Source organism: Natator depressus, chromosome 3, assembly GCF_965152275.1.
Source record: "Natator depressus isolate rNatDep1 chromosome 3, rNatDep2.hap1, whole genome shotgun sequence".
NCBI classification, from domain to species: domain Eukaryota; kingdom Metazoa; phylum Chordata; order Testudines; family Cheloniidae; genus Natator; species Natator depressus.
This window is the reverse complement of record NC_134236.1, coordinates 161,349,275-161,358,301: the sequence shown is the minus strand read 5'-3', so window position 1 is coordinate 161,358,301 and position 9,027 is coordinate 161,349,275.

Here is a 9,027-nt window from a genome sequence, read left to right as displayed (position 1 = left end):
ATCTCCCAGTGACATAGTGCTGTGGAGGTGAGTGCTTATGCTGGCAAAATTTGTTATTCGGGGGTGTTTTTTTTCACACCCCTGAATGACAAAAGTTTTGCTTACATAAGTGCTAGTGTAGACATGGCCTAAGTGAGGCCCCAATACTGAAAATGTACATGCACTTAACTTTACACGTGAATAATTTCATTAACTGTGGAAAAAGATGCATTAAGTATATAGAATCATTGGGTTAAAAGGGACTGCAAGGGTCATATAGTCCAGGGGTTCTCAAACAGGGGGTTGGGACCTCTCAGGGGGCTGCGAACTTATTACATGGGGCGTCGTGATCTGTCATTCTCCGCCCCAAACCTTGCTTTGCCTCCAGCATTTATAATGATGTTAAATATATTAAAAAGTGTTTTAAATTTATAGTGGAGGGTTGCACTCAGAGGCTTGCTGTCTGAAAGGGGTCAGCAGTACAAAAGTTTGAGAACCACTGATCTAGTCTAACCCCCTTCCAAGATGCAGGATTTGTTGTGTCTAAACCAGCAGTTCTCAAACTGTACGTCGGGACCCCATTTTAATGGGATTGCCAAGGGCTGAAATTAGCCTTGCTGGGGCCCAAGGCTGAAGCCCGAGCCCCACTGCTCAGGGCCAAAGCCCAAGGACTTCAGCTCTGAGTGTGTGTGGGGGGGGGCGGCTCAGGTTACAGGCTCCCCACCTGAGGCTAAAGCCGTTGGGATTTGGCTTTCCCCCCACCAAGAGCAGTGGGGCTTTGGCAGGGGGAAAGCCGCCTGCTGCCCAAGGTCACCCTGCCTGGGGCGGCAGGGCTCAGGCGGGCTCAGGCTTCAATTCCCCCTCCTGGGGTTGTATAGTAATTTTTGTTGTCAGAAGCGGGTTGTCATGCAAAGAAGTTTGAGAACCCCTGGTCGAAACCATCCAAGACAGATGGCTGTCCAGACACATTTTGAAAACCGCCAGAGAAGAAGCCTCCACAACCTCTCTAGGCAGTCTGTTCCATTGTCCTACTGCTCTTACACTTAGGAAGTTTTTCCTGAGATCTAATCTAAATCTGCTATGCTGTAGTTTGGACCCACGGCTTCTTGTCCTGCACTCTGTGGCAAGAGAGAACAACTTTTGTCCATCTTTTTATGGCAGCCTTTCATGTACTAAAGACTGTTATCATGTCCCCCCCTTAATCTCCTCTCTTCCAAACTAAATATACCCAGTTCCTTCAGTCTTTGCTCCTATGTCTTGCATTCTATCACTTTGCTCATCTTTGTTGCTCGCCTCTGGATCCTTCCTGGTTTCTTCATATCCTTTCTATACATTGGTGACCAAAATTAGACCTCAGCTAGAGTACTGTGTCCAATCAGTGCCAAGCAGAGCGGTACTGTCCCCTCCCCTGACTTGCATGCTATGTCTGTTAATACAACCTAATATTGCATTTGCTTTTTTTGCAACAGCATCGCATTGCTGACTCATGTTGTGGTTGTAATACACCACAACTCCCAGATGCTTCTCAGCAGTGATGCTGCAGTGCTAGTTATCCCTCATTCTGTATTTGTGTTTTTGTTTTTTGCCTAAGTGTAACAACTTATATTTGTCTTTGTTGAATTTCATTTTGTTCTCCAATTTATCAAGATTCCTCTGAATTTTTTAGCTGTATCCTCCAAAGTGTTGACAACCCCCCACACCCCCCCAGCTTTGTGTCATCTGCAAATTTGATCAGTATGTGCTGTCTTCCTACATCCAGGTAATTAATAAAGACGTTAAACAACACCGGACGCAGAACAGATCCTTGTGGAACACCACTTGAGACCGCCTTCCAATCTGACATCATTCCATTAATAGTTACTCTTTGTTTGCGATTATTTAACCAATGATGTATCCACTTAATGGTAGTTCTGCAGAGCCCACATTTCTTCAGCTTACTTATGAGAATGTGATGTAGGTCTGTGTCAAAAGCCTTGACAAAGTCCAGGTATATTATGTCCACTGTATCCCTCATCCACCAAACCAGTTACCATGTCAAGAAGGAAAGCAAAACGGTTTGGCATGATTTGTACTTTGTAAATCCATGCTGGCTGCTAGTGATTACCCCTTCACTCTCCAGGTATTAGCAAATTGAATATTTTATACATTGCTCTAGTAGCTTCCCAAGTATTGAAGTCAGACTGACAATAGTTTCCCCAGCTCCTCCTTTTTCAAAGATGGGCACTACATTAGCCCTTCTCCAGTCTTCTGGGACCTCTCTTGTCATCCAGGAGTTTGTAAATATTGCCAGTGACGCCAAGATTTATTCAGTCAATTCTGTTAGTACCCTCGGGTGAATCACATCAGGCCCTGCTGATTGGAATTCTTTCAACTTGTTCAAAAGATCTCTGACGTGTTCTTTACTTATCCCGATCTGCATCCCCTCCCCTTCATTGTCTCTGATATCTTCGCTAGTCGTCCGGTCGCTTTATTTTTTGTGAGAAGACTGAAGCAAAGTAGGCATTGAGCAGCTCTGCCTTCCTATCATCTTTTGTTACCAGCTCACTGTCTCCATTGAGGAGTGGACCCACACTGTCCCTGATCTTTCTTTTTTGTCTGACATATTTGAAGAACCCCTTCTTGTTGTCTCTAACATTTGTCAGCTATAACTCATGCTTTGCTTTGACTTTCCTGATTTTTGTCCCTACACACTTGCACTAACCCCATATATACTTTCCTTGGTGATGTGCCTCTCCTTCCATTCCCTGTATGTGTCCCTTTTGGTTTTTAGATGGCTTAAAAGCTCCTTGTTCAGCCACGGCCTCCTGTGGCTCTTCTTTCCTTTCCACTGCGTTGGAATAGCTTGATATACAGTATCTAGTATTACATAAGAATAAATTTCACTCCAGGTGTATTAGATGATAAACAGAATGGTTGACAAAATAGAGATTACAAACTCTTGAGAGAAGATTAGATAAGTTAAAGATTTTAACAAAATTAAGCTTTATTTGAGAGCATTGGGCAGGGCTGAATTGGGGGGACAGGTCAGGATTTTAATGGGATGGTACAAGTGGAATGGACTTCCTTTTAAAAGTGTCTTATCATATTTCAGTAAAAAGCAAATTCTACAAATGTAACATTTTACCTTGAGGAGTCCAATAGTCCTTTTTAAAGACAGAAATAATAGTTTAAAAAAAGGGGGGGGGGCAGGGGTGAGCTCGTTTAAAGGCTCGTTCTATTACTAGAGTACAACACTAAAAACTTTCAGAGCTTCATTGTCCATCCCACAGGAAGTGAGTGGGGCTGTTTACTAGACAGTCTGTTTTGTTAGTGCCTGCAGCTGCAGATTAAATGTGTTTGTCCTTGTTTGGAGGTGAAAGTGGGGAAGGGGCAGTGTGGGGGACAGACAAGGAAGCGGAAATGGATAAGAATGAGAGTGAAAGGTTTGGTGGGCTTTTGTATGAATGCTGTGGAGGACTGAAATGATGGGGGGTGGGGGGGGGACCGTGTATGGCTGGAATGGGATGGGGTAGTGTATAGGGGAACGCAGGTAGGGAAAAGGGAGAATAGTTTCTGGATATATGTAGGCAGAAGAACAGGAGTGCAGCAGACTGGAAGTGGGGGAGTTCTCTGAAGTGTGGATAGGTAGTCTATGCAGGGATATAGCAGAGGATGTTGAAGTCAGGGATAGGTTTGTATGCACAGTTTAAGGAAAGAGGGTTAAGTAAGTGAGTCATTGGATTTGTAGGGATTAGTAATGCATTTGAGGATTGGAAACAGAGGGTCTTTGGTTGTAGGAACAGGTGTGTATATATGGGGACAGGCAGGGAAGCAGAGTTTGGAGGTAAGGGATTGTGACCCTAAGAACTCCTGAATGGCAACTGGTAAAGGGGGTTACAAGAATATCGTGATTCTGGTGTGTACATCCTGGTTCACCAGAGAATATTGTGCAAGGAATCAAAGGAAAACCAGTGTCACCCTGGTTATAAATATTGTTGTAAAATATATGTATTGCTACTATATAAGGAGTGATGTATATGTACTGAAAATGTTCCTACAGTTTGTATCAAGGTGTTACTCTGCAGTAGAGGTGAAAAACTGGCTTCCTGCCAGACCAGAGATGTATGTTTATCTGATGTGAATGAGACATTACTCAGTTTTCATTTCAATCAGCAGTTTGAGCTAAATGCAGATGAAGAATTGTGAGATTTAACAGAAAGAAGAACAGCAGGGGGAAAAAAGCATAATCTGAGGGTGCACCTCAAAGATTTACTGGACTATACCTGGGGGACAAGGAAAGCATCCTGTAATCCTGCACCTAGGAAGTAAATGGACAGTATGTTTACCTTTACAAAAACTGGACTCTAGGCAGCCTTGATTGGAAGCATTGCAAAAAGGGCTGTGTGTGAGATAAGACTCTAGACAGGAGGTTAGCCTATTAAAGGTCCCTAGAAAGCATGTATTGATTTTGTTGTATATGTAACCCTTCTGTTTCCATTATCCTTAATCACTGCTCACTTGAATCTTTGAATCTCTGTTCTTTGTTAATAAACCTATTCTTGTTTTCACTAAAAATTATATCTAAGTATTGTGGTATTGTACAAGGAGCTAAACCGGAGCTGAATCATTCAAGCTAATGTGTATCCTATTCCCTTGGGGCAGCATACTTGGTATTACTTGTAGCGTTCAGCTCCTCATACACTGAACACTCAAAGGGAATGCTTCAAAGGGCTTGGGGACTGGGGTGCCCCCGTTAACCTGCAAGGCAACGTAAGGGCTAGCAAAGCCCAGAGATTGTTAGGGTGCTGACAGGACACCCAGTTAAGCACAAACAAGTCTCCCTCTCACTGGAGACAGGAGGGTAACAAGGTGACTCTCAGTCCTGGGCACCCTGTGAACAGTCACACTGGTGTGTGGAGGGGACAGTCAGGTGTTAATCCCCACCTTTTGAAAAACTAATAATCTTTTATTTTGAAATGGTGCTAATCTTTTATTGTGAGATTATAGTACAATTTGATCATTTTATAACAAAATGATGTACCACAATGAACTTGAGCTCTTAGAGCTGGACTTTCTCACTTTCTGTATTTTTGGTTTGTTGCCTGATTAATTTTAACCAATTAATTACACATGTGTTTCTTGTGGCCATGTGAAGATGACTACTGTTGTATTTTTTTGTAGATGGTTTTTCTAAGTAAAAGAAAAGTTGAATACAAGATCTCATAAAATGGATGAAGTACTTCATCTGGTTACCAAGTCTCATTTTGATACTTGTTGATTTGAGTTAACTTGAAATATTGGGCAAAGTCTGAGAATTGAAACAGAAGCAGTGCTGGAAAGCTACTATAACCCATTTGCTACACAGCTCTGTTGGGCTGTGTGTTTGTCCAAGTGCTAAAACATTTTTTATCTCAGAAATATTTGAGACTGGGCAATGTGCTTGTGTACAGAATGCCAAAAGGGAAGAGGCTGGCAAAATCAGACTTGTGTGTGCGTTCCACCATGGTGAAGAAGCTGGAGGAATAAGTCAGAATGGCTTTTCTAGTACCAAAGACTACATTCAGAGAAGCCCAGTCATGTTGGAGGAACTAACAGCAAAATCAGATAAAATACAAAACATCACTGATGGAAAAAATTGATGTTCTGGACACATAGCAAATGCCATACTGGATCAGACACCTGGTTCATCTAATCCAAGGATCCCATCTTTGACAATGACCAGCACCAGATGCTTCAGAGGAAGGTGTAAGAAATGCCACAATAAGATGATGTAAGATAATCTACCTCCCAAAAGAGTATCTCCCTAACCTCATAATAGTTAGAGATTTGTCTTAAAACCTGAAATGTAGTGTTATTCCTTCTGACTTTTTTTTTAATAGTGTGACTGTGGATATTTGTATCCATAACACACAAATTTAAATACTTGGATCTCAGCTACATGATAAACCTAAAGTCAGGAAAACAGAGAAGGAAAAAGACTTCTGGGTTAGATTCACAGTTGACCGTGTAGATTTCAGTAAAGAACTTACAAAGCAGCAATTTTTTGCTGACCAGAGAATAGAAAACCACATCAGAACTAGGAACGCACCCTGTGGTTTCCAGTTGACAATGAGATATCTGAACCAGTAGCCTGGATTGAAATAAAATCTGTTTATCGGAGCTGGCAGTAAAGGACTATGTATACACTACAGTATTCCATAGAGAGAGAACCAGAAGCAATCGGAATAGAGAGCATTGTGACTGCTACAAGGTAATAAGACAGGCTATGCAGATTTTTCACTGCTGTCTGTAACAAAAGTGACTTAGTAATAGATGGATGTTCTCTGCTGAATTTTCCCAGACCTGAGCCCAAGTAAAACAGTAATAAAAACTACAAAACATTAACAGAGAAGGTTCAAAAAGGTCCATAGATGCTGAAGTCCAATATTTAGATGCCATTGGCATTCACAATACCCCTGCTCAGGTGCTGCTGTCTAACCAATGGAACAGCTTCACTAGGAGAGGCTGAGAGAGACCTACATCAGAATATCCCATAACCTAGTGCATAGGGCACTCTTGTGGTAGGATTTGAAAAAGTGTCTCCCATCTTTCTCCCCATCAAGTAGAGGAGAGAATTGAACCCAGCTCTCTCACATGCCTGGTGAGTGCTCTAACCACAGGGCTAAAAGTTGTAAGATAGGCATCACTGGTACCTCCACCACCTCCTCAGCATTTCTTGCAAGAAATGCCTAAGCTACTTGTCTCCAGAAATGTTGAGAAACCTATTACTAATAAAAGTACATCTGTAGGTACTTATATAGCCCTCAGCACTGTAGTAGACCTACCTGTAACTATTTTATATGATCAGTATTAATTAAAACAAAAAAATTTAGAGACAAGGATGTTGCCAAACTCATGGAGGCTCAACTGACAAAGATTTTGTTGCCTGAACTTGGTTCATATGCCCTTTGCTTTATTCAGGCTTTCAAACCTGCGAGCTGCTGCCCCTTACATTGTAAACTCCTTCATGCTGCAGTTGTCTTTTCCTGTTCTGGTCAGGGTACGTTGTGGGTGCTGTGTATACTTTAAATATTTGAAGCTGATTATTTATTCTCCTATCCTCTCTGGTAGTCATTTCAGCAGACCTGCACATGGTGGTTATTTTAAGTGTTGAGGGGTTTTTTCCCCAATGGAAATAAAAGGTGAAGTTGGGGATTCACCTCAGTATTGCACTCCTGGGCCACATCTATACTCTTGCAAGAACTATGTTTATGTGCAATTCAGCTAGCAGGGTGGGAATGTGTTTTCCATAGAGAAGGGCTGAACCATGTCATGATCTGTGTTTTAAGAATCACTATAGACTAAGTTCTTGTATTAAAGTTTCTCCTGTGGATCTTTCAATACTACTTTTGTTGGCAATTCATTTAGAATATAAGCTCCTTCATTCAAAGAGTCTGGCTTCTTCTGCGTCTTATGTCATACAAAGCAATACTAAAAAGCCATCCAGCTCCCTACAGCAATAGCCAGTTTCTTGAGGTCCGAACACACCAAGCAACAATGAGGAGTATATAAACCAGGGATGTGCAAACTTTTTGGCCTGAGGGCCACATCTGGGTATGGAAATTGTATGGTGGGCCATGAATGCTCTCAAAATTGGGGGTTTGGGGCAGGGGGTGAGGGCTCCGACTAGGTGTGTGGGGACTGGGCATGAGGGGTTTGGGATGCAGGAGGGTGCTCTGGGCTGGGACTGAGGGGTTTGAGGGCAGGAGGGGGATCAGGGCTGGGGCAGGGGTGCATGCTTTGGGCAGCGCTTACCTCAAGCAGCTCCCGGAAGAAGTGGCATGTCCCCCCTTCTGGCTCCTAAACACTGCCCCATCTGCAGGTGCTGCCCCTGCAGCTCCCACTGGCTGCTTGGGGCAGGGGCAGCGGGCGGAGCCCCCGGCTGCCCCTGCACATAGGAGCTGGAGGGCGGACACGCTGTTGCTTGCGGGAGCCACGCAGAGCAGGGCAAGCCCTCGACACTGCTCCCTGGATGGAGCGCTGGAGCGGGACAAGCCCTGGACCCCGCTCACTGGCAGGAGCTCGAGGGCTGGATGCGGCCCCCGGGCCGTTGTTGCCCACCCCTGATAAAAACTATCAAGGAACTTGTTTCACTAAACCACTTTCAAAAGTGTTGGGCTTGACCCAGTGTTGCTTGTAATGTTTGCATGTCCTTTTGTGTTTGTTTATTTTTTCCTGAAGAATAGTTTGCAGAGTTTTAGAGTATTCATAAGAATGGCCATACTGGGTCAGACCAAAGGTCCATCCAGCCCACTATCCCGTCTGCCGACAGTGGCCAATACCAGGTGCCCCAGAGGGAGTGAACCTAACCAGTAATGATCAAGTGATCTCTCTCCTGCCATCCATCTCCACCCTCTGACAAACAGAGGCTAGGGACGCCATTCCTTACCCATCCTGGCTAATAGCCTTTAATGGACTTAACCTCCATGAATTTATCCAGTTCTCTTTTAAACACTGTTATAGTCCTAGCCTTCACAACCTCCTCAGGCAAGGAGTTCCACAGGTTGACTGTGTGCTGTGTGAAGAACTTCCTTTTATTTGTTTTAAACCTGCTGCCCATTAATTTCATTTGGTGGCCCCTAGTTCTTATATTATGGGAACAAGTAAATAACTTTTCCTTTAACAGCCGTGTTAGTCTGTATTCGCAAAAAGAAAAGGAGTACTTGTGGCACCTTAGAGACTAACCAATTTATTATAAATTTATAAATAAATTGGTTAGTCTCTAAGGTGCCACAAGTACTCCTTTTCTTTTAACTTTTCCTTATTCACTTTCTCCACACCACTCATGATTTTATATACCTCTATCATATCCCCCCTTAGTCTCCTCTTTTCCAAGATGAAGTCTTAGCCTCTTTAATCTCTCCTCATATGGGATCTGTTCCAAACTCCTAATCATTTTAGTTGCCTTTCTCTGAACCTTTTCTAATGCCAGTATATCTTTCTTGAGATGAGGAGACCACATCTGTTTGCGATATACAAGATGTGGGCGTACCATGGATTTATATAAGGGCAATAAGATATTCTCCGCCT